Raw genomic sequence first — 27,895 nt, 5'->3', positions numbered from 1 at the left:
ACATAAGAGTGCAACGTAACATTGATAATGCCATTATTAAAAACCGAAAACATGAATCACACACACGTTGTATCATATCATGGTATATACTATAAATTCTGTATATCATGCACATTAAAATTTCTAAACACTCTTCAATCAAACATTTTTAAGCCATGAAAAGAACACCAAAACATCCTACATGATAAAATGTACATATAGAATATAGTATTTTTCTGGCAGCTTCTGCATATTAAAATATTTGAAATTGAGCATCAAAAAAATTAATTAAACAAAATTGAACTGTGTTATTAATATCAATTGTAAATCAATCTAATCTCATGGGTATCAGACACACAATGCTAGATGCATATCTTAAAAAGAAGACCTGTTAACAACTATCTGCTAGGATTTGTGCTCACCTTTGAAACGATTGTATTTGTCTTCATCAAAGGTGTCCATATAGATATCACAATGGTGTACAACAACACCCCTGCAAGATGGTGATGCTTTGGAAGAGGAGGGATAGCTTTTTACACTGTAAATTAAAATATCTAAAGGCAGTATTACTTCTTATAAGTATTTAAAACAAGAGCACCGCATAACGGGTGCCAATGCTCGGCTGCGGGAGCAGCTTTGAATAAATGAAAGCTTGTCAGAATTTTTATTTATTTATTTTGTTGAGGTCACAGTGACCTTGACCTTTTAGAGCATACTTTTCTGAGGGCATATTCGGTTTATGAACATGGCTGTTGGTCGTAGTGTTAAAATGTCCGAAATTATAAAACCTTGTGTCAAAAAGTATAATTATTTATTGCTCATTCTTAGAGATGATTAGTCATCTATTCAATGGCTGAGGCTTATGTTACATTGCTATGCGCACCTGTCGCTAACATCATTTTAACAAGATGGCGGACTATACAGTAAATAAATTGTGACTCAGCAAAAAAAGGCAAATAACGATGGAATTAACGATGGAGATTATACATTTAGAAAAGAATTGAAAAAAGCAAGTGATAATCGACGATGCATAACACGATTTAGATACCAACAGTAATCTTATCAGTGAATGCATGACACGTACACGGGTGTTTGTAAATTGTTAGTGTTCATTTTACTCGCAAAGTTAAAACATCTGACAAGAGTAACGTTGGAAAATGGGATAAGATAAACATGGTTTCATTTATATGTTAGTGAATCTGTGTAAAATCAAATTCATATGCATATAATGCATATAATGCTTTATCATGTTTGTCGTGCTGTACAGTTTACTGAAACAGCATGGAACTTAAATGGACATTGCAAGGCAAATATATTAATATTAATTCAAGTAAGTAAAATGCATCAATTACCATTAAATGTGCTAGTTTATATTTTTATGTTTTTTCCACAACTGCCTCTGATGCGATTACATGTTTATCCCAAACCCAGGTACTCACGGCACGTTTCTTCCCCTTTTTTGCCCAAACTGCGATTTAAAATGCCCTTTTTGAAAAAAATACGCCATGCCCCTTTGCCCTCCTTGGAAAAACACTTGAGTTTATGTATATATAATACCCACCTGCACTTAATGTTTGTTTGTTTTTTGACAAAAACTCGCAGAAAAAATTGTCTCAAATTGTTGATATTTATGACAAGGGCCAGAGGTATCGCTACCTTTCTTCATTAGACCTTTTCCTGAGAATGAAATTCAGCAGTAAGTTAATTAAGCTTTCACGAAATGCTTGTTGATTAATAACACATTCATTCATCCATTAAAAAAAACTACTTACCCACCTTTGTTTCAACACATTACAGGAAACATACCTATTTTTTCAGGCTTAGACGTTATTGCCTTTCACATTTTCATGAAGTATTGTGAAGATTCAATGACAATAGCTGCAGTTATTGAGCGGAAACGAGAAAAATCACTATTTATTGATGATTCAAGAGTCGTAACTAAGGATTGTCTTGGTCAATTTGGCCGATTATCAAACTTGACCTAGATGTTATTGACTAACAAATTTTCATGAAGTGTGGCGAAGATCCTCTGACATTTGCTCGAGTAATTGAGCGGAAACGAGAAAAAAAATAATTTTACGATGATTCAGGGCCGTAAGTCATGAGTGTCTGGGTTAATTTGGCCGATTATCGAACTTGACCTAGATGTTATTGCCTTACACATTCTCATGAATTGTGGGGAAGATCCTATAATATTTGAGCGGAAACGAGAAAAAAAACAATTTTACAATGATTAAAGGGTCTTAACTCAGAGGTGTCTGCGTTATAGATGTTATTGGCTTACACATTTTCATGACGTTTGGTGAAGATCTGACAATTGCTTGACTTATTGAGCGGAAAGTCATCCGGACAGACGGAAAGACTATGGGACGAACTGTGCGATTTTAATAACAAACATTAAGTGCAGGTGGGTATTATATATACATAAACTCTAGTGTTTTTCCCAGGAGGGCAAAGGGGCATGGCGCATTATTTTCAAAAAGGGCATTTTTGCGCGCAGTTTAGGCAAAAAAGGGCAAAAACATTCCGTGAATACAGTCCAACCTGTCCCAGCGACCACCTTTTTATAGAGACCACCTGTCCATAAAGATCACAACGATTTCCTCCCGAACGATTTCACTATATATTGTACCTGCGAATAAAGTCCACCTGCGAACAAAGACCAAGGACCGCCATTTTACGTTCCCAAATGTCCATTTTTATACCTAACTATGGCCACCATGATGCTGTGATAGTCACGTGATAAACATCAAACCAGTAGATTCGTCGGTTGCTATGGAGATATTGGCAAGTGAAAGTTTACTGCACTCGATAGAAGTTGTTTGTTTACTTAACACATATTGCTAATTGGTAGCCGCCTGCTTGTTTTATGCATTTTTCAGTTTGTCGAAAGTGTAAGAAGTTGTCTTTGCATGTTAGTGACTCGTGATTAATGAACTTATTGCCGAAAATATCAAACAAAAGTTTGGGACTTTAATTAAGTAAATTAACGTGTTTTTTTTACAATTACAATGCCAATGTCAAACATAGATATTTATATTCATTCCTTTCTAAAATTTCTCCGTGATAAGACGTGCAAGATTACCGATATATTTAATTTGTCAGTTCAAGAACATATTCATGTATGTCAATAGTTATTTATACATGATATGATTAATGAAATAAATAATAAAAACATAAGGACATTGAAATAATAAATATAAAATCAAAACTGTATTTTCAATCATTTATGGCATTATACATGCATTAGTATTCAACCATATAAGCAATAGAGCACATACATAGATAAGGTACCTGTTAAAATCCTACTAGCATATTTTGCAAAGTTTCAATCGATCCTGCCAATAAAGACCACCTGTGAACAAAGACCACAACGACCGAATCCCTTATGTGGTCTTTATTGACAGGTTAGACTGTACCTGGTTTTGGGAGAAATATGTAAACACATCAGAGGTAGTTGTGGGAAAAACATAAAAAATATAAACTAGCACATTTAATGGTAATTGATGCAATGTAGGTACATTATAATAATTGATGCTTGTTACTGTCTAAGACAGAAACAAAACTCTTCCTGCTACATAGACATGATTAATAAAAAAAATTTTACCTATAATAGGTATATGATTTAAAAACATCTGCATGTTTAGTTTGCCATTTTTTCAAAATTTTCTTCATATAGGTAACAGTATACTCAAAACCTTTGGTGTGCAATGCTTTACCCTCTAAAAACATAAACATCATTTATTTGAAGACACGATTCTCTGTGGGGTCCATTGCCATGACTGTATTTAACAATATTTCTGTGTGCATGTGGTAGGGAAAACATTTTTGTTTACTAGACATTTCTGTTTTACTTTAAGGTTTTACTTGAAGGTTGGAGACTACATTAGAATTTGACAGATGGCGGGAAACCCTTATGAGGTGGAATGATGCCGGTAAATAGATGGCCGTTAAACAGTGACTTTGATTCGTGTCAAGTTCTTTGTTACATATCGTGTGACCTATCTTTTGTATTGCTTAAATCAATTCGGCTTGGAATGCTTTTTGAGAAAAGGTATGGTTATGAGGGTCTCTATGCCCAAAAAATTGACTTTATTCTTTGTTAAAGATATTGCTTTTACATCGAATGTGTTAAGGAAATCTTTTACTATAGTGTGACCTATATTCAAGTCACTTGGATGTCACAAAAACTAACATAACATTGTTCAGCCATTGTTATCCAGCGTTCAATTGGACAAAATAACAATTGTCTCCAACGAGAAAAGGTGTTAAAAAGCTGGTGCGATATAATTACCTGTTACTGGTATAGGTTCTCTGAGAAAACTTGCCATTAATATGTAGTTCCCCCCCTACCAATTATCTCAACGGATTTGCGTGAATCTCAAAATTTGTCCTGCGAGGATTTAAAAACCGGAAATCCGGCCCATGCTAGAAAAAATAGCAGGCCTGTTAATTTGTAATCTTTCCAACATGGGCTGTACTTTAAAATGCAATAATCCACAGGTTCTTTATGAAGTTTCATAACTCTAGTAACAATGCATTCCACTGTGGACCCTTTGTTCAAGCTGGCAAGCTCAGCTGGAAGATCACTGGACTATGAATTTGATGTTCACTGAGTTTCATTTCTCAAGCAGAAATACTTTTATGTAACGGTCAACATAATTTAAAAAAAATCTTGCTGGCTCATTTGGTATAGTGCTGTTCCAGAATAGTGGATACAATGCCCAGCCGAGACACATAACACATTGAACAGGCTGTGATACAACTTTAATACTGTTGAAACAAAATTCAATCAACTAATGTTCTTTTTTTTAATGTGGTTAAACAGGACTCTCAGTAGAGATAAATAAACGAGAGGGCCCTGGTGGCCATGTTTTTTCACCGATCTGGACCATTTTCAAACTCTTCCGAGATATCAACAAATCTAATATTTTGACCAAGTTTCATGATGATAGGGCAAAAATTGTGACTTCTGGAGTGTTCACAAAGTTTCTCTATAGCCAAATAAGGAAAACTGCCCCGCCCACTGGCGGCCATGTTTTTCAACGGACCGGAACTCTACCAACATATCATTAAAACAAACATTGTGACAAAGTAACATGAAGATTGCGCATGAAATGTGACTTCTACAGTTTTTCTTTACAAGGTTTTTCTTTTATTTGACCTAGTGACCTAGTTTTTGACCCAGCATTACCCAGTTTCGAACTCAATTGAGGTATAATTAGGACAAATCTTCTGACCACGTTATATGAAGATCGAACAAGAAATCATGCCTAGAGAGTGTTTACAAACCAAATGTGGATGACGGACGGACAACGGAAAAAGACCGATCCTTAAAGCTAACCTGAGCTATTAGGTGAGCTAAAATGGATAACTTTACACATATTGAATTATTTATAATTTACTCTTTAAAGTCACTTTGTACACCATGTATCAACATAAGTGAATATAAAAAAGTAAGCTGGCTAAACACGAATCAAATCATTTCTATTATTTCTAATATACAGATGCTCAAATAACAACTTAAACTAATCTAATACGCAATTTCTGAATTATAAATATGATACGACAACAAAGAAACCTCTTAAAAATGGCGGACGTAAAACATCAAAACCACTATTTAATGAAAACAATTAATGAATATACAGTAACTTCAGAGTATAACAAGCACATTCGTTTCATTGATATCCCCCGCCAAATAAATTTTGTTTATGGATGTGTGTAGAACTAAAGGAAAGGTGCAAGTGAAGGGTTGTGCCTTTTGTCACTTTTATTTGTTAACTCATTTGTACCTGTGATGTTTTTGCAGATAATACAATGCAGATAGTATATTTTTCATGAATCAATTAACATGACAAGTCTCATTGATAGTCTCATGACCAAAGGAGAAATTGCTTATGAGCATTTTCTCAAATAGAAATCTTACATACTCAGTTATTGCCCCGAAAAGTAACAACATGCAAAAATAACAAAGGACAATAGCTGAAAAATAAGACAGAGGAGGGTTCTTGAGCGTTCAATATTTATTGAGGTGAATTAAAAAGTCTGGCCTTTTCCACGAAAACGTCAAATCTTAATATACACTACATTTTCAGAGTGTATCAAAGCGAAAACAACATCCGCCATTACATACGTGGACATAACATAAATAAGTTTTTAAGGTTAATCATCCATCATTGAGTACGACCTTACATGAAGCATTTGTGTAACTTTGACCCCTGATGTGAATCGTATGACCTTACATGAAGTATATTGTGTGACGTTGACCTTAACCCTAGACAAGAACCTTGACCTTAACCCTAGACATGAATCTTACATATGACACACAGCAAGGAAGAAGATGGACAAAAATTATGGACGGTTATTACAGAATCCACTGAGGCATGGTAAAGTTATGGCTTAATAATAATTATTTCTACAATGTGTGACCTTAGATGTGTGACCTTGACTTTGGCCAAAAACACATAGGTCTAGCACTGCCTGATAATTTAGAACAATTACATCGGGACATTTCAAGAATCCATTTTAGTATGGTAGAATCCTTACCAAATAAGGCATATTTAATCAAAATGTGCTATTTTAACATTTGTTTGTGACTTTGAACATGTCCCTAGCAACCTGGATCTTATATTTGACACTAAGCTTGATAATGGAGAACAAGTGTGGACAGTTATAACAGAATTCCTTGATGCATAGTAAAGGAATGACTAAATAATGAATCATTTATCAAATGTGTGACATTTGACCTCAATGTGTGACCTTGACCTTAGCCTCTAGGATTATGGGTGTTGAACGTGAAGCACCCCCAGATGATTGAGAACAACTATGACAAGTTTCATGGTTCTGGCTCACGTGTTAATATTAAAACGTATTTTTTCAAGATACAAAGGGCCATTACTGCGTTATTAACAGATGGTATACAATGCCATAAGGCGTGCATCATCCTCTTATCCATATATATATATATATATATATATATATATATATATATATATATATATATATATATATATATATATATATATATATATATATATATATATATATATATATTCATACCAAGTTTCAATGAAATCCTCAACAGCACTTCCAAGTTATGGCACCGGACACAAAAGTGAAGGCCGGATGGAAAGACAGACGGACGGACAACGCTAAAACAATATCCCTCCGCATATGGCGGGGGATAATTGGAGAGCGGACACTCAAAACGAGCGACCGAGCGACCAACAAGTTCAAACCTATGTACCCCCCTAAACTTCGTTTGTGGGCGTATTATGACTGTTTTCATCTAGTTTTCTTAAAATTGTTATTAAAGCTTAAGTATGTTTTATTCAAAATGAAATAGCCATGATTGTTATTAATATGTCTCATGCAAAATTATTACCTCCAAATGCTGATGGAGAGCCGAAGTCTGACGAAGTGCCTCCGAAGGCTGGCGTCGTAGAAGGGGTGTTACCTCCAAACACTGACCCAAAGCTTGTGTTCTGACCTCCGAAAGCTGAACCAAAGAACGACATAAAATGTCAAATGTTTACATAACATATAACTAGGATTAAAATTAAGTTCTTAACAAAAAAATGGTTTGTTTTATGTAACAAGCTTTAACAAGAGGGTAAAGCCATTACGAGCTTACCTGAGACCCATAGAAACTTAACTGTTCAGAGCAAGTAGTTTTCACTAGGTTTCACAACTGCATCAGTACCAGACAGCCATGTTTTTTAACAAACCACTATAAATTTAAACTCGACAATAATAGTTTCTCTAGTCAGTAAAATACCTATGGTGTTATACTGTTAAGTGTTCCTTCGGAATATAACAGTCTAGTCAGAACATACATAATTATGGTAATCTACTGTTGCGTTTATGTATATGACATTTAGGTTCTAGTCAATTTGACAGTTTGAAGCTGTCTTGTGTTGGACTCTTTTTTTCATGAATATTACTAGCATTAAACATAGATTTCTACTCAAGAAAGGTTTTTAAAGCAGGGCATCAAACAATCAAACAAAAATGTGCTGGATTACATTTTATTTGATTTAAAATAAACACTGAATGCTTTCTTTTAATAATGTTTTAATGTACATTTTTTATTCAATAGCAGACAATGAAGACATTCCACAAGAAATTAGATTACAAAGAAATGTTCTTGAACAAATTTATTAATAACACTAATTCTATGGCTTCTAGTGACTAACTGTTTTCATAAATAAGATATATATTACAAAAGTAACGGTAAAAGTTGGTTAATTAAAATAAAATAATCGACACGTTTAAACTTTTTTTTTCGACTCTGTGATTTTTGTTGTTTTTTTTTTATATCGAACCCCGACCATTTTTTTCAAAAAAATTCCCGTAAATCAATTAATAAAAGACATGGCCTTAGTCCCCTACCGGTGAAACTGGATTGGACTAATGGGGTGCGCTCTGTGTGTTAGTCTGTCACACTTTTCTGGATCCTGTGATAGCTTTAAAAGTTCTTCATATTTTTTCATGAAACTTGAAAAATGGACAGATGGCAATATGGAGATCATGCACGTCATTTCATTTTGTTCCTACGTCAAGAATTCTGGTGCTATGGCAACAAATAAACTAGAAATATTGTTGAAAATGGTGGAGCCTGTGATAACTTTAATAGTTCTTCATATATTTTTTTATGAAACTTGAAACATTGATAGAACAGAACATATCTTTATTTGGTTCACATGTCAAATAATACATGATACATATATTGTGACAACAGGTGAGCATATAGCTCACAAAAAAAACATTTCACAAAACAAGGGTTCGAAAAAAACAACGCAAAGATGTAATTAGTTGGGGAAGGTGATAAGGAGATTTATTATTGATTTATGTAACAGTATGTATCAGTATAAAATGTTTTAATAGTGAAATATGTATATAAAAAAGGAGTCATCAGATAAGTGTAGCAACAATTAAGTCGATGATTAGTAATTACGGAATCAAACATTTATTAAAGAAACGTAATTTAATTATTAAAGGTTATAATGTAAACATTATTTTATCAGAGATAGCATGTATTGCACAAAAATGGTTACACACAAAATCGTCGCAAATCAAAACAAACATTAACATTTAGCAACGTTCAACGTGCGAAAAAAGAGGCTTGAGTTTAAGTTTCATTCGGGTTACAATTTAGTAGTTAAAAAGTCGTTGACAACTTGGATTTGATATATTTAATTTGTTTATTTAAAAGTCCATTGCGCAATACCAGGCACATCTTTTTCAATGTTACAACTACCACTAAAGTATGCCATTTGTAACATAATAAAGATCATGGAGCATGCATTCTATTAGCAGGGCGTAAATTTATGGATTATTATGCAGTTATACTAAAGCTGTTAACCGAAATCTAAAACATTGTTAGATTGAAATTCTAATGACCCCCTACCTCACAAACTTATATTCATTTAATAACAATGTACAAACAAGAATATTTATGCAAAGTTTCACAAGAGCCATGTTAACATGGCCATCCCCGCCGAAATGTGTTTGCTTGTATGAGACCATTTGTTTTAGAGAGTAGAATAATATTTGTAAACCATGGCACCTGTGTCATCTGTGACAAAACGGATACAAATTTACTATGAAATTAAATAAAAGGAGATAATTAAAAAAACTACTGCCAATAGAATTATGGTTCTTGTTCTATGAACTTCTCCTTGTTCATATTTCTAGTTTCAAGTAAATCCCTTCAGTAGCTTTAGAGTTATGCTCCAAAAAAATACTTTGAAATTAAATAAAGGGAGAGAATTCAAACAAGAGGGCCTAACAGGCCCAAAGTCGCTGACCTGAAATTCAAAGGAACGTATCTGTTCTGTGCAGCACAAGATGTCATTAGAACAAATGTTCTAACTAACTTTCATGACTAGTGAACACCCTGGCAGCCACATTTTTCAACAAAAACTAAGGTAGATAGAGTTATGGTTCTTATTCACTGCACTTCTCCTATTTGCCATCTGTTTATATTTTAAGTTTCAAGTAAATCCCATAAGTAGATTTAGAGTTATGCTCCGGACAAAAATTTACTTTGAAATAAAGGGAGATAATTAAAAAACTAAGGTAGATAGAATTATGGTTCTTGGTCACTGCACTTCTCCTAGTTGCCATCTGTTTATTTTCTAAGTTAAAAGTGAATGCATTTTATTGGGAGATTTGAAGATATGCTCTGGACAAAAGTTTACTTTGAAAATTAATAAAGGGAGATAATTAAACAACTAACGTAGATAGAGTTATGGTTCTTAGTCTCTGCACTTTTCTACTTGCCATCTGTTTATTTTTCAAGTTTCAAGTAAATCCCTTCAGTAGATTTAAAGTGATGCTCCAGATAAAAATTTACTTTGAAATTATTTTAAGAGAGATAATTCAAGTTAAGGTAGATAGAGTTATGGTTCTTGGTCACTGCACGTCTCCTAGTTGCCATCTGTTAATCTTCCAAGTTTAAAGTAAATCCATTGATATAACTTTAAAACTATTGAGAAATTCAATAAAACAAACTTCCCATTTGGCTATAAATGGGGTCCATAACTTTCATAAGTAAAGATGACAAGAGGGCCTGAAAGGCCCAAAGTCGCTTACCTAAGATATTAAGGAACTGACCTGCTCAGTGCAGCCCCAAGATATCATTAGAACAGATGTTCTGACCAAGTTTTATGAAGAGTGAACTATCATGTAACTTTTAGAGTGCTAACAAGGTTTTGCTATAGCCACATTAGGATAAATTCCCCGACACCTGGAGACTATGTTGAACTGATCCAAGATAGCATTTACACAATTGTTTTGACCAAGTGTTAAGAATATTGGACAATAAATGTGACTTTCAGATTGGACAGAGTGTTAATAAGTTTTAACTATAGCCTTAAAAGGAAAAATGCTCTGTCCCCTGGCGGCCATGTTTTTCAACATACCAAAACCATTTTTGAAATAGTCCAAAATATTATTGAGACAAATCTTCTGACCAAGTTTCACGAAGATGGGACAATTAATGGGGCCTCTATAACATTAACAAGGTGTTACAACAGCCATAATTAGCCATATAAGGCAAAATGCCCCGCCCCCTGGTTGCCATGTTTTTCCACAGACCAGAAACATTTTAGAAATCAATCAAGATGTCATTGAGACGTATGTTCTGACCAAGTTTCGTGATGATCGGACAATGATTGTGGCCGCTAGATTGTTAACAAGGTTTTACTATAGCCATATTGTATAAGGAATAATGACATGTCCCCTAGGGCCATGTTTTTCCACCAACCGGAATCATTTGCGAACTCATTAGAACAAATCTTCTGACCACGTTTCATGAAGATCGGACGATAAATGTTACTTCACGAATGTTAACAAGGTTTTGCTGTAGCCATATAAGGAAAAATGCCCCTCCCCCTTGGTGGCCATGTTTTTCAATCATCTTGAACCATTTTAAACTCCTCCAAGATAACATTGGGGACAAATCTTCTGACCAAGTTTCATGATGATGATAAATATGATACGACAACAAAGAATCTTCTTACAAATGGCGGACGTAAAACATCAAAACCACTATTTAATGAAAACAATTAATGAATATACAGTAACTTCAGAGTATAACAAGAACATTCGTTTCATTTATATCCCCCGCCAAATAAATTTTGTTCATGGATGTGTGTAGAACTAAAGGAAAGGTACAAGTGAAGGGTTGTGCCTTTTGTCACTTTTATTTGTTAACTCATTTGTACCTGTGATGTTTTTGCAGATAATACAATGCAGATAGTATATTTTTTCATGAATCAATTAACATGACAAGTCTCATTGATAGTCTCATGACCAAAGGAGAAATCGCTTATGAGCATTTTCTCAAATAGAAATCTTACATACTCAGTTATTGTCCCGAAAAGTAACAACATGCAAAAATAACAAAAGACAATAGCTGAAAAATAAGACAGAGGAGGGTTCTTGAGCGTTCAATATTTATTGAGGTGAATTAAAAAGTCTGGCCTTTACAACGAAAACGTCAAATCTTAATATACACTACATTGTCAGAGTGTTGCAGAGCGAAAACAACATCCACCATTACATACGTGGACATAACATAAATACGTTTTTAAGGTTAATCATCCATCATTGAGTACGACCTAACATGAAACATTTGTGTAACTTTGACCCCTGATGTGAATCGTATGACCTTACATGAAGTATATTGTGTGACGTTGACCTTAACCCTAGACAAGAACCTTGACCTTAACCCTAGACATGAATCTTACATATGACACACAGCAAGGAAGAAGATGGAGAAGAATTATGGAAGCTTATTACAGAATCCACTGAGGCATAGTAAAGTAATGGCTTTATAATAAATATTTCTACAATGTGTGACCTTTGATGTGTGACCTTGACTTTGGCCAAAAACACATAGGTCTAGCACTGCCTGATAATTTAGAACAATTACATCCGGGCATTTCAAGAATCCATTTTAGTATGGTAGAATCCTTACCAAATAAGGCATATTTAATCAAAATGTGCTATTTTTACATTTGTGTGTGACTTTGAACATGTCCCTAGCAACCTGGATCTCATATTTGACACTTAGCTAGATAATGGAGAACAAGTGTGGACAGTTATAGCAGAATCCCTTGATGCATTGTAAAGGAATAACTAAATAATGAATAATTTATCAAATGTGTGACCTTTGACCTCAATGTGTGACCTTGACCTTAGCCTCTAGGATTATGGGTGTTGAACGTGAAGCACCCCCAGATGATTGAGAACAACTATGGCAAGTTTCATGATTCTGGCTCACGTGTTAATATTAAAAAGTATTTTTTCAAGATACAAAGGGTCATTACTGCGTTATTAACAGATATTATACAATGCCATTAGACGTGCATCATCCTCTTATCCATATATATATATTCATACCAAGTTTCAATGAAATCCTCAACAGCACTTCCAAGTTATGGCACCGGACACAAAAGTTCCGGATGGACGGAAAGACAGACGGACGGACAACGCTAAAACAATATCCCTCCGCATATGGCGGGGGATAATTGGAGAGCGGACACTCAATACGACCGACCGAGCGACCCACAAGTTCACACCTATGTACCCCCTAAACTTCGTTTGTGGGGGTATAATGACTGTTTTCATCTAGTTTTCTTAAAATTGTTATTAAAACTTAAGTATGTTTTATTCAAAATGAAATAACCATGATTGTTATTAATATCAAACTACGTCTCATGCAAAATGATTACCTCCAAATGCTGATGGAGGGTTAGCACTGCCGACAGGATTTGCCATGCCGAAGGCTGACGGAGTGGCTCCGAAGGCTGGCGTCGTAGAAGGGGTGTTACCTCCAAACACTGACCCAAAGCTTGTGTTCTGACCTCCGAAAGCTGAACCAAAGAACGACATAACATGTCAAATGTTTACTTAGCATATAACTAGGATTAAATTAAGTTCTTAACAAAAAAAATGGTTTGTTTTATGTAACAAGCTTTAACAAGAGGGTAAAGCCATTACGAGCTTACCTGAGACCCATAGAAACTTAACTGTTCAGAGCAAGTTGTTTTCACTAGGTTTCACAACTGCATCAGTACCAGACAGCCATGTTTTTAACAAACCACTATAAATTTAAACTCGACAATAATAGTTTCTCTAGTCAGTAACATACATATGGTGTTATACTGTTAAGTGTTCCTCCGGAATATAACAGTCTAGTCAGAACATACATAATTATGGTGTTCTACTGTTGCGTTTATGTATATGATATTTAGGTTTTAGTCAATTTGACAGTTTGAAGTTGTCTTGTGTTGGACTCTTTTTTCATGAATATTACTAGCATTAAACATAGATTTCTACTCAACAAAGGTTTTTAAAGCAGGGCATTAAACAATCAAACAAAAAAGTGCTAGATTACACTTTATTTGATTTAAAATAAACACTGAATGATTTCTTTTAATAATGTTTTAAGGTATATTTTTATTCAATAGCAGACAATGAAGACATTCCACAAGAATTAAGATTACAAAGAAATGTTCTTGAACAAATTTATTAATAACACTATTTATATGGCCTCTAGTGACTAACTGTTTTCATAAATAAGATATATATTACAAAAGTAACGATAAAGTTGGTTTATTTAAATAAAATAATCGACACGTTTAAACTTTTTTTTTCGACTCTGTTATTTTTGTTATTTTATTTTCTTTATATCGAACCCCGACCCTTTTTTCTAAAAAAAATTCCCGTAAATCAATTAATATAAGAAATTGCCTTAGTCCCCTACCGGTGAAACTGGATTGGACTTATGGTTTGCGCTCTGTGTGTTAGTCTGTCACACTTTTCTGAATCCTGTGATAGCTTTAAAAGTTCTTCATAGTTTGTCATGAACCTTCAAAAATGGACAGATGGCAATATGGAGAACATGCACGTCATTTCATTTTGTTCCTACGTCAAGAATTCTGGTGCTATGGCAACAAATAGACTATAAATATTGCTGAAAATGGTAGATCCTGTGATAACTTTAAAAGTTCTTCATATTTTTTTTAATGAAACTTGAGACATTGATAGAACAGAACAGAACATATCTTTATTTGGTTCACATGTCAAATAATACATGATACATATATTGTGACAACAGGTGAGCATATAGTTCACAAAAAACATTTCACAAAACAAGGGTTCGAAAAAAAAAACGCAAAGATGTAATTATTTGGGGAAGGTTATAAGGAGATTTATTATTGATTTATGTAACAGTATGTATCAGTATAAAATGTTTTAATAGTGAAATATGTATATAAAAAAGGAGTCATCAGATAAGTGTAGCAACAATTAAGTCGATGATTAGTAATTACGGAATCAAACATTTATTAAAGAAACTTAATTTAATTATTAAAGGTTATAATGTAAACATTATTTTATCAGAGATAGCATGTATTGCACAAAAATGGTTACACACAAAATCGTCACAAATCAAAACAAACATTAACATATAGCGTGTTCAACGTGCGAAAAAAGAGGCTTGAGTTTAAGTTTTATTCGGGTTACAATTTAGTAGTTAAAAAGTCGTTGACAAAATGGATTCGATATATTTACTTTGTTTTTTTAAAAGTCCATTGCGTAATACCAGGCACATCTTTTTCAATGTTACAACTACCACAAAAGTATGCCATTTGTAACATAATAAAGATCATGGAGCATGCATTCTATTAGCAGGGCGTAAATGTATGTATTATCATGTAAATGGCATAAAAAAAATAATATACAGCAAAGATCAAATAAAAAAGAGTTGAGGTTCAATTGGCATTTCAGGTACGTTGAAAATGTTCAACTTAACTGTTTGTCCCTTTAAAGTCCGTAACACATCATCAGAACTTTTGAAACATAATGTAAATAACAACATACAATTGTTAAGCGAATAACAATACAAAGGTAGTGTCAACAAAGGGAGAAACACAAGTACTGTATCATATACATGCCTCGTTTAATATAGGCTTTTATTTATTTACATTCATTCGTGCATTAAAAGCTAAAGATAGACGACTTGTGATTGGTGTAGGCTAGTTTCTAAACCCCTATTAGCGTAAAACTCCAATCGAAATAAAAGTTATGGGAGGGTAGCCAAGGGGTTTATGTGTAAAGGCTGCATAAAAAAAAATATATACTTGATATCTTCGCACTAGAGAATGCTTTTTGTGCCCCACGTGGTGGAGTGTTTGGAGAATAATAACGTTGGTTGGTCACTTTCGTTCGTGTGAATTAATTTCATTGATAAATCTATATCGAATGAGTCAGGTGTTCATAACCAGATAAATGCATTTATATCACGGGGTAGATTGCAATGATTATTGGATATATATCGGCCAACAGTAAGTATGCGTTAACAATATTATTTTTATTTTTTTTTAAGTTAGTTTGTGTGTTTGTTTACGCACAATATATAGGTGTAGATTAATTAAACCATAGTAAATAAAAAAAATGGTCTGTGGGTAATTTTTCGTACTACGAGTATTTGGATTGGATTATGTACGTTTGAAGAAGTCAATTACGTGTTAAATGAATTGTGCCGTATTTTGTAATGCAGTTGGACTATTAACGCACATCAGTTGTCTAAATTTAATTATATTTGGGTGTAACCAATATTTAAGTGGATAGATGGCAATATGGAGATTATAGACGTCATTTCATTTTGTTCCTTCGTCAATAATTCTTTATATGGCAACAAATAAACTACAAATATTGCTGAAATTGGTGGATCCTGCGTAGGTAGGATACTTTTATTGCTTGCCAATAGTCTTGTCTCAAATGTGATAAATTGTTTTGCATTAAAGTTCCAAAATCTCACAGCAACAACACAATCTACTAACGTCTGCTAGCCAGTGATTCAAACAGTACATGTAGATACGACAGTTTCCCTTTTATGGACTTTTTGTGTTGACTGACGTTTAGGCTGACAGTTTAATTGCTGATTAGCCAGTGTGTACTGCACATACTTATCTAGGACAACACTTAACGCAAACGCCTTTAGCCCAGTTTTTCCACTAAAGGTTGTACAACTGTAATGGGCAATATTCGAAAACCCATTTAAAGTATTATTTCATAAACTATATGCCATATGTCTTATTACAAATTGTTATTGTGGCTTTAATGCAAAAAATATTTTGGTAATTTTTTTGTATGATAACCCATAATTAGAATTTTCGTCTAACTTAAATTACCCCTGGGGATACATACATTCAATACACTCATAAGTTTAAGCATTGTTGTTAATAATGTTTGTATCTTTAGTACAGGATTTGATTCAAGATGATAAAATAACATAATACAAGACAATTGAGTGATAACAATAATGACAACAATCTGCTTTATTATGTAAGGTCCTTCAAAATTAAAAGTTCGACCCGTGTATGCAAAATATGACCCATACTAAATCATCTTTTTTTAAATAATTTTCAAGTTTTATGTTATTTCTTTAGAATATGAGCATTTATATTTTTATCAGAGACATGTGATTAGCTGAAATCGCAGTAAAAAAGCATTTTGCCCGTGTATATTTTGAATAATTCACTAAAATATAAAAGCACCGTCAGAAATATTTTGAAAGAAATCCAAAACCACATAATGGCTTATGGTAAAAAATGCAAAATAAACAGAGTCATTTACACGTACCAATTCAGTTAACACTTTCAATGTTCTTACTCACTTTATACATATATTTAGTACATTATGCAGTTATACTAAAGCTGTTAACCGAAATCTAAAACATTGTTAGATTGAAATTCTAATAACCCCCTACCTCACAAACTTATATTCATTTAATAACAATGTACAAACAAGAATATTAATGCAAAATTTCACAAGAGCCATGTTAACATGGCCATCCCCGCCGAAATGTGTTTGCTTGTATGAGAACATTTGTTTTAGAGAGTAGAATAATATTTGTAAACCATGGCACCTGTGTCATCTGTGACAAAACGGATACAAATTTACTATGAAATTAAATAAAAGGAGATAATTAAAAAACTACTGCCAATAGAGTTATGGTTCTTGTTCTATGAACTTCTCCTTGTTGCCATCTGTTTATATTTCCAGTTTCAAGTAAATCCCTTCAGTAGCTTTAGAGTTATGCTCCAAAAAAATTACTTTGAAATTAAATAAAGGGAGATAATTAAAACAAGAGGGCCTAACAGACCCAAAGTCGCTGACCTGAGATTCAAAAGAACGTATCTGTTCTGTGCAGCACACGATGTCATTAGAACAAATGTTCTAACTAACTTTTATGACTAGTGAACACCCTGGCAGCCACATTTTTCAACAAAAACTAAGGTAGATAGAGTTATGGTTCTTATTCACTTCACTTCTCCAAGTTGCCATCTGTTTATATTTTAAGTTTCAAGTAAACCCCATAAGTAGATTTAGAGTTATGCTCCGGACAAAAATTTACTTTGAAATAAAGGGAGATAATTAAAAAACTAAGGTAGATAAAGTTATGGTTCTTGATCACTGCACTTCTCCTAGTTGCCATCTGTTTATTTTCTAAGTTTAAAGTGAATGCATTTTATTGGAAGATTTGAAGTTATGCTCTGGACAAAAGTTTACTTTGAAAATAAATAAAGGGAGATAATTAAACAACAAAGGTAGATAGAGTTATGGTTCTTAGTCTCTGCACTTTTCCTACTTGCCATCTGTTGATTTTTCAAGTTTCAAGTAAATCCCTTCAGAAGATTTAGAGTGAGGCTCCAGATAAAAATTTACTTTGAAATTATTTTAAGAGAGATAATTCAAGTTAAGGTAGATAGAGTTATGGTTCTTGGTCACTGCACATCTCCTAGTTGCCATCTGTTAATTTTCCAAGTTTAAAGTAAATCCATTGATATAACTTTAAAACTATTGAGAAATTCAATAAAACAAACCCATTTGGCTATAAATGGGGTCCATAACTTTCATAAGTAAAGATGACAAGAAGGCCTGAAAGGCCCAAAGTCGCTTACCTAAGATACTAAGGAACTGACCTGCTCAGTGCAGCCCCAAGATATCATAATAACAGATGTTCTGACCAAGTTTTATGAATAGTGAACTATCATGTAACTTTTAGAGTGCTAACAAGGTTTTGCTATAGCCACATAAGGATAAATTCCCTGACACCTGGAGGCTATATTGAACTGATCCAAGATAGCATTTAAACAATTGTTCTGACCTAGTGTTAAGAATATTGGACAATAAATGTGACTTTCAGATTGGACAGAGTGTTAATAAGTTTAAACTATAGCCTTATAAGGAAAAATGCTCTGTCCCCTGGCGGCCATGTTTTTCAACTAACCAAAACCATTTTTGAAATAGTCCAAAATATTATTGAGACAAATCTTCTGACCAAGTTTCACGAAGATGGAACAATTAATGGGGCCTCTATAATATTAACAAGGTCTTACAACAGCCATAAGAAGCCATATAAGGCAAAATGCCCCGCGCCCTGGTTGCCATGTTTTTCAACAGACCAGAAACATTTTAGAACTCAATCAAGATGTCATTGAGACGTATGTTCTGACCAAGGTTCATGATGATCGGACAATAAATGTGGCCGCTAGAGTGTTAACAAGGTTTTACTATAGCCATATTGTATAAGGAATAATGCCATGTCCCCTAGGGCCATGTTTTTCAACCAACCGGAATCATTTGCGAACTCATTAGAACAAATCTTCTGACCAAGTTTCATGAAGATCGGACGATAAATGTTACTTCACGAATGTTAACAAGTTTTGCTGTAGCCATATAAGGAAAAATGCCCCTCCCCCTTGGTGGCCATGTTTTTCAATCAACTTGAACCATTTTTAACTCCTCCAAAATAACATTGGTGACAAATCTTCTGACCAAGTTTCATGATGATCGGAAAAAAATGTGGCTTCAAGAGTGTTAACAAAGTTTTACTCTAGCCATATTTAGCCATAAAAGAAAAATGCCCCGTCCCCTTGCGACCATGTTTTTCAACTAACTAGAACCATGTTCGAACTCGTCCAAGATATTATTAGGATACATCTTGCGACCAAGTTTCATGACGATCGGAAAATATATGTGCTCTCTATTGTGTTAACAACGTTTTACTAAAGCCATATAAGGAAACATGCCCCGCCCCTTGGCAACCATCAACTAAAATCATTTTCAAACTCATTTTTCATGAAAATCGGACAATAAATGTCGCATCTAGAGTTTTAACAAGGTTTGACTATAGCCATATAAGGGAAAATGCCCCGCCCCCTGGCGGCCATTTTTTTCAAGCAACCGTATCCATTTTCGAACTCGTTCAAGATATCGTTGATACGAATCTAATGAGATTGAAAATAAATGTGGCCTCTAAAGTATTAACAAGGCAAATTTTGACGCCGCACAACGCACGACGGACAAAAAGCGATCACAAAAGCTCACCATGAGCACATTGTGCTCAGGTGAGCTAAAATAAACAACTAATAATCATTTGATAAAAATAATTATAACGTTTCAGAACTCTAGAAGTTATATTGTATTATTTAAGCGTTATACAGTCTACAAACATAGATACAGGGGACAGATGGACAAACCATATCTTTATTTTGTCACTAGTGAAAGCATAAAATAATATTCTCTAACAATATACATCAGTCACTTACCTTTGGCGAGTTGATTTCTCAATTCGGAATTTTCTTTTTCAAGCTTTGAACACCTGTCTTGAGATGCACTCAAATTTTCAGCCATTTGAGTGTACTTCTCCTGAAGAAAAGAAAACCATATGATGATATAAATGTTTCACTTCATTTCAACTTTTAAAGTCTCATTTCGTTATTTGCCGAATACATGTGACTCTGCTTATCTATGGTAATGTACCTATAGTTGTTGCTAAACAATTGTATAGACTATCATCTTTCATTGTGGTCTTTTTCTCAAGAATGAAGACCATGTCAATTCCCCAATCCTTCAAAATCCCCGAATTGATACTCATTCTTGTAATACATCTATATTAATCCAGGAAGACAGTTACTATAAATGTTTATTCCAGTTTTTTTATATAACATTAATTGACATACTCAGCACGGTATGCAAAACATTCTTAAATCATTTATATTAGTCAACACCATTGAATTAACTAGTGATAACATAAAATTTCTATTTTATTAATTGCTTCTCTTAAATTGCAAACTTGGCTGAATCACAAAATACATTGGTGGTATCAATTTTCACTGCTATAGCATTAAAAAACTGAATTTAAACAACTTACCAGTAGATCTTGATTTGCATTTGTTTCTTCCATCTGACAGGTATCTTCAATTTTCCTCTTTTTCGAAGATGCCAGTGAAAATTCCTTCCTAAAAGTGCATTAAATCAATTATTTAAATCAAGTTGGTCTCAAGTGAGGGTATTTAGTGTATGTTTTACTTTGCAAATATCAATCAAGGATATCACAGACACCTTGAGTAGTTTATTTGGACTAAAATCAATGGATGCTTGTATAAAAAATATCCAATTTTTTACATACAATTAAATCAGATGATTTTGGTTGGCCATGTAAGGTGATATATAGAAACAAAAGATTGTTTTTATAAAAAGAGAATATTAAATAGAGATTATATTAACTTTTTACAAAAATTTCATGACTTTGGACCTGTGTTGGTTTTTATTAAATTGGATGGGTCATGATTGTTTGTAGAATATTTGTAGATATTTTAGATTTATATTTTAAGAGGAACTTTGTCTTACACTTTCTCATTATATTCTGTCAGACCTTGGCTTTTCAGGATTTCGAGACATGTTTTAATTTCATCATCTGACAATTTCATTAATGGCCGGAAAAACTTTTCCGTAATTTTGACCACAGATTCTGATTCCTCCACCATGTCCCAGACGTTCTGCTCCAGCTGAGCCATTTGGAGGTGAATGCCATAGCTTTGTTGGAACCGTCGCATGTCCTAAAACATTTCCAATACAGGAATTACATTTCGTTTTTTTAGCACATGCATGTGAATCATTACCATACTTTTAACCACTATTAAATAATCTGCATAAATATAGAGAATATTATGTGAGTGTCGGATAGAGATCAAGTTTATCATGCGAGGCTGAGAAACATGTAGCGTGAGGCTTGCATACAGGCTACAGTCACACAAAGTTCGATGCAGAACATCCTTAATAATAAGTATCCTTTAGAGTTATAGTTAGTGAGTTTACATTATTTTCCTATGTTAAGTAACAAAGACCTTCACAGTGGTCTTACTGACCCCAAATAATATCCAATGCTTAGTCAGAATGTATAAATTGAAAACCAAAATCAAATATGTACAGTAAGTTTAATAATAATGTACTAGCTGAGTTATAAGAATATTTAGTGTTGATCTATTTTTAAAAAAACAGTGAAATGACCTTCAATCTCTACTAAAATGGATATGGCATAAACCAGAAGATAAGTGAACAACACATGATAATTAAAATCACTAAAAAAGATACACCACATTTTACCTTCACTTGGAAAATGGAGGATAGTTGTCCCTTCCAATCTTTCATGTCTGCAGGGTCAAGGGGCATTGAAGGCCTTACCTGTCGCATCAATCTCACTTTGTCAACAAAGCTGATTGGCTTATTCTTTTCCTGAAGAACCACATTGTGTTGCTGCCCCAACGTCAATGCGGTAGCTGTAGTCAGCAGTGAATAAAGTTCACTTTAACGGTGGACAGATTGCTTTGTCCTCATAGCATTTTGCTCTTTCAGCCTCTAAAGCATTTCATTTGTAAGCGTTTCCTAATTGACATCCATAAGGTAATTAAATTCTTATAGCTAAGACAAGTTGAAAAGTCATAGCTTTGTGTTCTTATTCTTATTTGTTTTATTAACAATAAGTTCTTCGTGTACATGATGTCATGTTAATGGTACGGAAGTATTGTTACATGCTCTATATACAAATCTTTGTACTCTCCAATTTGATGCACACAGAAATCTCACTTAAGGGTTAAAAGGCACATATCAAACTTGCGTTTGAAGTGTCCATATTTAATTATCCGTTTTTGGAAAAATGCATAAAAGAGCAAAACATGCTTTGTTTGAATACTTGTGTTTATTTAAGGCATATTACCTTAAATGTCATTCTTAACAGTCATTTAGAACTTTTTTTTATTAGATAAATATATAAAGGTGAACGCCTTGTTCGTAAAATGATATTTTAATGTAAGGTGTTTTAAAGTAAAATCTAAAAAGTATCAATCCAGGAATGTATTTACCTTATTAGCTAACTTTGACAGAATGACTGACAGACAGACTTACAGACAGACAGGCCAAAAACAATATGACCCCGATCATTCGATCCGGGGGCATAACAAGTAAGGAAACTTATGTTTATACACAACGACTAAGTTAATTATGTTTCGTAGTACAAAGTAAATATCTGTCAAAAGAATATAAGGTGTGTCAAAAACATACCATTTAAGGACTCTCCACTGCTTTGTATATTATCGACCGAATTTTCAGACCTTGACGTCTGCCCTGCAATATAAATATCATTGATTAGGATTTAATTTTTTTAACTTAATACAAAAAGCACACGTAGCCTTGATTGTACAAACAATGTCATTAACAATCAAATCACTGATCATAACATGAAATTCAAGCAGTAACATTTTCACTGTAATTCTATTCAGCGATGTTTTTCCATGTGGTTACTTGAAAAAGGCAAACTGCATTCATGTTTTATGGCCCAAACACAAATTCCTATTGATCCTCTACCATTGTGCTTCAGAAAAAAAAGCAAATATTAGTGTTTATGAAAGACTTAATACACTTTTATTGTTAATATAGAAGCAAGGATTAGATTTTTTAATTCTAATGTGTTTAGCAATTAGAAATATTGGCTAAAATGAAAGATATTTTAGTGTGCCCTGTTGTGAGAGCAAAGTCCTCACAATTTTCAGGATTTCGGCTAGAAAAATTCTGGCAATAATGAACTACACAAAACATCTTCGTCTCTTGTAAGACACTTTTGTTAACAACATTCTATGCCACATATAACAAAACAAGAGCTTGTCACAGTATCCCCTAATCCCCAAATCCCCGCCGAAATGTGTTTGCTTGTATGACAACATTTGTTTAAGAGAGTAGAATAATATTTGTAAAAACAGATAAAGGGAGATAATTCAGTATGCTCCGGACAAAAATTTACTTTTAAATTAAATAAAGGGAGATAATTCAAACACTAAGGTAGATAGAGTTATGGTTCTTGGTTACTGCACTTCTCCTAGTTGCCATCTGTTTATATTTCAAGTTTCAAGTAAATCCCTTTAGTAGTTTTAGAGTTATGCTCCGGACAAAAATTTACTTTAAAGTTATATAAAAGGGGAGATAATTTAAAAACTAAGGTAGATAGAGTTATGGTTCTTAGTCACTGCACTTTTCCTACTTGCCATCTGTTTATATTTTAAGTTTCAAGTAAATCCTTTCAGTAGATTTAGAGTTATGCTCCGGACAAAAATTTACTTTAAAATTATATAAAAGGGAAAGTAGATAGAGTTATGGTTCTTGGTCACTTCACTTTTCGTAGTTGCCATCTGTTTATATTCTAAGTTTAAAGTAAATCCATTTAATAGATTTAGAGTTATGCTCCGGACAAAGTTTCGGCCGGACGGACAGACGGACAGGACCAATTACTATATCCCGTCTGAATTTTTTTTTCGGCGGGGATAATAACCTTATTGCTATTAAATTATTCCATCTTCTAAAGTAACTATCTTTTAAAATAACAATGCATGTATTAATTATTTATTATTGAACAAATTGCACACACTGTTGGATGGAAACAGTACTTAAAATAGGCCAGTTTAACAGGAAAACTGTACTGTTAACTAATGGTGACATTTTGGACAAGTAGAAGTTAATTTCTACAATAAGCAAAAAACCACAACATAAAAATAAATACCTACCTCTGGGCGCTTGGTCCGGTGATCTCGCCTTTCTATGAGGAACGGGTGACCTTGACATCTTGCCATCCATGGGTGATCTGCCCCTTGATTCTAAAAATATCTAGTATCTATTGCTGTAATGCATGCAGCAGCCATATAGAGATAATACAAACCATTGCAAACTGATCTGATTAAAACTTGGCATGATAAACAAGAGGGCCCAGATGGTTCTATATCGCTCACTTGTGTTATGGGGTGTGGCCAGTTTTCAAACCTGGGGCATTATTTGAACAATATTTGTATAGGACCACAATATGATGTCACATACGTACTATCAGTAAGATATGTGTGTGTGAAACACAATGCCCCCTATAACACTTTGAAGCCGCACAGCAGCTTTTATAGAATTAATTGTTTAGCCCAAGGCCATAACAATGGACCTCAACAAAACTCACACTTCATCTGTAGGTGAAAAAGGTAGACTCACATTCAAAAAATCAGCTCAATATCTGAAAGCGTTGCATAAAAAATCCTTCGTAAAGCGGAATGCGGGACAGACAAAAAGACAGAAACACTGCTATATGCCACCCTAATGGGTGCATACAAAAGTTTGCTTTTTCGTTTCAAAGAATGTTTTTAATTGCTATTATACTATTTAAGTCAGTGTTAAACATTTCACCCACACAACCCTATAGAGGGTCAATATTGACCCAAGGGGTATGATTTAAACAAACTAAGTAGAGGACCACTATATGATCTTACATGGCAACAGCAGCTAATGTCACACACCAAATATCAAAGCTGTAGGCTAAGTGACCTACACATTCAGCGGCCAAGAATGATTTGTACAACTTTCAAAGATGGTCACCCAAGAATCATGCCTGTGAAGTGTTGTTAAAATCTGCCGAGTGGTTTAGGAGATGTGTATGAATAACAAGTTTAACAACACCTAACAACGCACAAAAGGCAGTCCCACAAGCTCACCATGTACATCGCACATGTGAGCTAGTAAAACACACAACAACATTTAAATAGACACCTCCCATTCAGAAAATAACATAGATTTATAACATAGATTTATAACCAGTACATAACATTGTTTTTGTAATGCTACATGTTTCTTTTGATACAATCAACAGAAAAGGAGTTTTAATTTTCCAATGAAACTTGTTTTTACAATGTTCATCCACTGAACTTCTCTTCGGACAGAGCTCTGAAAAATTGTCTTCTATTTACAGACCTATATATACAATTACTACATTTTTGTTAGGAAAAAACATTTAGACAATTTTGGTGAATAATAATACTTGAGGTTATTTCTTTAAGGACACTTCCTCATAAATGCTCTTAAATTAGAAACAAAATTGCTTGAGCTTACGTAATTCCTTGCGGTCATGTGATCGATCCAGACTCCTTTTCCCCAAGGACTTCTTAGGGACTGGCGACATAGACCTATCTCTTGCTTTCATTCTACTCTTCTTCTTTTTTGGTATAACAACATCCTCTCTTATAGGAGACGGAGCTCTATCTTTCTTCTTGCCTTTGTTCTCTTTGTTTTTCTTTTTCTTGTTCATGGGTGAGTTTGATCTGAAGCCCCACACCGGACTCAGCTCCCTGTCACGGCTCTCATAGCCTCGCGACCTATCCAGCGAGATGTCTTTCGACTTATCAAGAGTTTTGGATTCTTTCTTCTTCTTTTTCTCTGCTTTCCTTGACTTTTTATCATCCGGAGGAAATGACAACGACTTTTCAAAACTTGGCGACCTTGACTGTGTCTGTCCTCTGAACCCTCTGACCTTTTCAAATGTGGTTTCCCTCTCAAACTCTGGTGATGCTCTTCTTCCAACTTTGTTCTTTTTCACAGGAGACACTAAGCTCGTGGCCTTAATTTTTTCACCCCTGCGCCCTTCTCCACTGGACAATGACCTTGACTTGGTAGACCTAATTCTTGGCAGCAAGGGTGGCACTATGAAACCCAGCGGAGGCGATTTTGACGGCATGGTTAGCTTCATTTGTTTTGGTTGTTGAGTGGCATCAGGTTCATCATCCGAGTGAAATCCCTGAATGGCGTTAATCACTTGTTTTTTTTTATTCTTGAATTTCAAAGGGATCAGATGTTTGCGTCTTTTTTGTTCTGGTTCCGAGGATCGGTCGATGCTTGACAGGGAATCGGCCCGGCTGAGCTTCTTCTTTGACTTCTTATTATGCTTTTTCTGGTGGTCATCGCTATCAATACTGGTAAAAGGAAAGAGCATTACGAGTGTAATATAGACTCATAAATATTTTAAAGCGTGTTGGTGTTAAACTGACTTCAATATCACTACTCTAACTTGAATATTGATAGCTCAGTTACATACAACTTGAGGCACTTGACATTAAGGCAGATTTAGAACCACTATAAGGAGACTTCCTTCTAGTTGTTTATAAATGATTTCCTATATAAAACTTCTGAGCAAATATCACTAAAGATGTTGTTAAGTTACTGAAAACATTTATTGTATATTAAACGTTACATTTTATAGAAAGGACAAGTAACGTCAGATAAGTAAAAATTTAGGACACAAGTCTGATTGAACAGTTGGATTAAAAAGTTTATGTCGAGCCCTGAACTTCATCAAGAGCTTGTCACACTAGTGCCAAAGCCCCGCCTAAATGTGTTTGAATGTATGACAACATTTGTTTTAGAGAGTAGAATAATTTTTGTAAAACATGGCACCTGTGTCATCTATTTATATTTCAATGATCAATTAATTATATAGTTTATGCTGTTGAGAAAAAAATATATGATAATGAAAGAAAGGGAGTAAATTAAAAAAAGAAGACTATACACATTTACTGTTATTGATTACTTTATTTTTCCTTAAACTCATCTATTCATTTTACATTGAATACCTCAGTGTTAAAATTATTATATTATTGTACAATTAGATAAAGGGAGATATTAAAAATTGAAAAGCTAAAATATTCACTATGAAATAAAATTAAATATAATTTAAAATTATAAATAAATAAAATTATAAATACAGAATAAAATTAAATAAAAAATAATAATAAAGGGAGATAATTCATTCAAAACATGAAGAGTTATGGTTCATGTTCACTGCACTTCTCCTAGTTGCCATCTGTTTATATTTCTAGCTTCAAGTAAATCCCTTTAGTAGATTAAGAATTATACTCAAGACGAAAATATACTTTGAAAATAAATAAAGGGATATAATTCAAAAACAATGGTAGATAGAGTATTGGTTCTTAGTCAAAGCACTTGTCCTACTTGAAATCTGTTTATATTTCAATTTCAAGTAAATCTCTTCAGTAGATTTAGAAAAGATTCAGATTTAGAATATTAAAAGCAAAATGACAACAAATATGGAAGGGAAAGACCGCCAATATTATTCATCACCAGAAATGTTGCACGTGTTGAATATTCAGCTCATTTGTTTAACAGAGAATTTTTAAAATGCAACATTTTAATATATGTTTTGTACAATTATAAAGTGTAAAATGTTGTATTTTCCGATTCT

The 27,895-nt window shown here is 33.8% G+C and overlaps 2 protein-coding genes and 1 long non-coding RNA gene across 7 annotated transcripts in view; all 3 read right to left on the bottom strand.

Annotated features, from left to right (window-relative positions):
- The window catches only part of LOC127868317 (uncharacterized), a 101,120-nt gene extending 79,031 nt beyond the window's left edge, over positions 1-22,089 (bottom strand). Inside the window, exons 1-2 of the long non-coding RNA XR_008044075.1 lie at positions 21,949-22,089; positions 21,289-21,401 (exon numbers count right to left, since the gene is read on the bottom strand). This is a non-coding gene — a long non-coding RNA (uncharacterized LOC127868317). The remainder of the gene's footprint in view (positions 1-21,288; positions 21,402-21,948) is intronic.
- Positions 1-27,895, bottom strand: part of LOC127868310 (uncharacterized) — a 525,576-nt gene that overhangs the window by 460,654 nt on the left and 37,027 nt on the right. The gene's annotated exons all lie outside the window — the stretch shown is intronic.
- The window catches only part of LOC127868308 (uncharacterized), a 501,779-nt gene that overhangs the window by 455,769 nt on the left and 18,115 nt on the right, over positions 1-27,895 (bottom strand). The window lies entirely within an intron of this gene.

The sequence above is a fragment of the Dreissena polymorpha genome, chromosome 2, assembly GCF_020536995.1.
Source record: "Dreissena polymorpha isolate Duluth1 chromosome 2, UMN_Dpol_1.0, whole genome shotgun sequence".
Taxonomy (NCBI): Eukaryota; Metazoa; Mollusca; class Bivalvia; order Myida; family Dreissenidae; genus Dreissena; species Dreissena polymorpha.
This window is presented reverse-complemented; position numbering and strand designations above follow the sequence as displayed.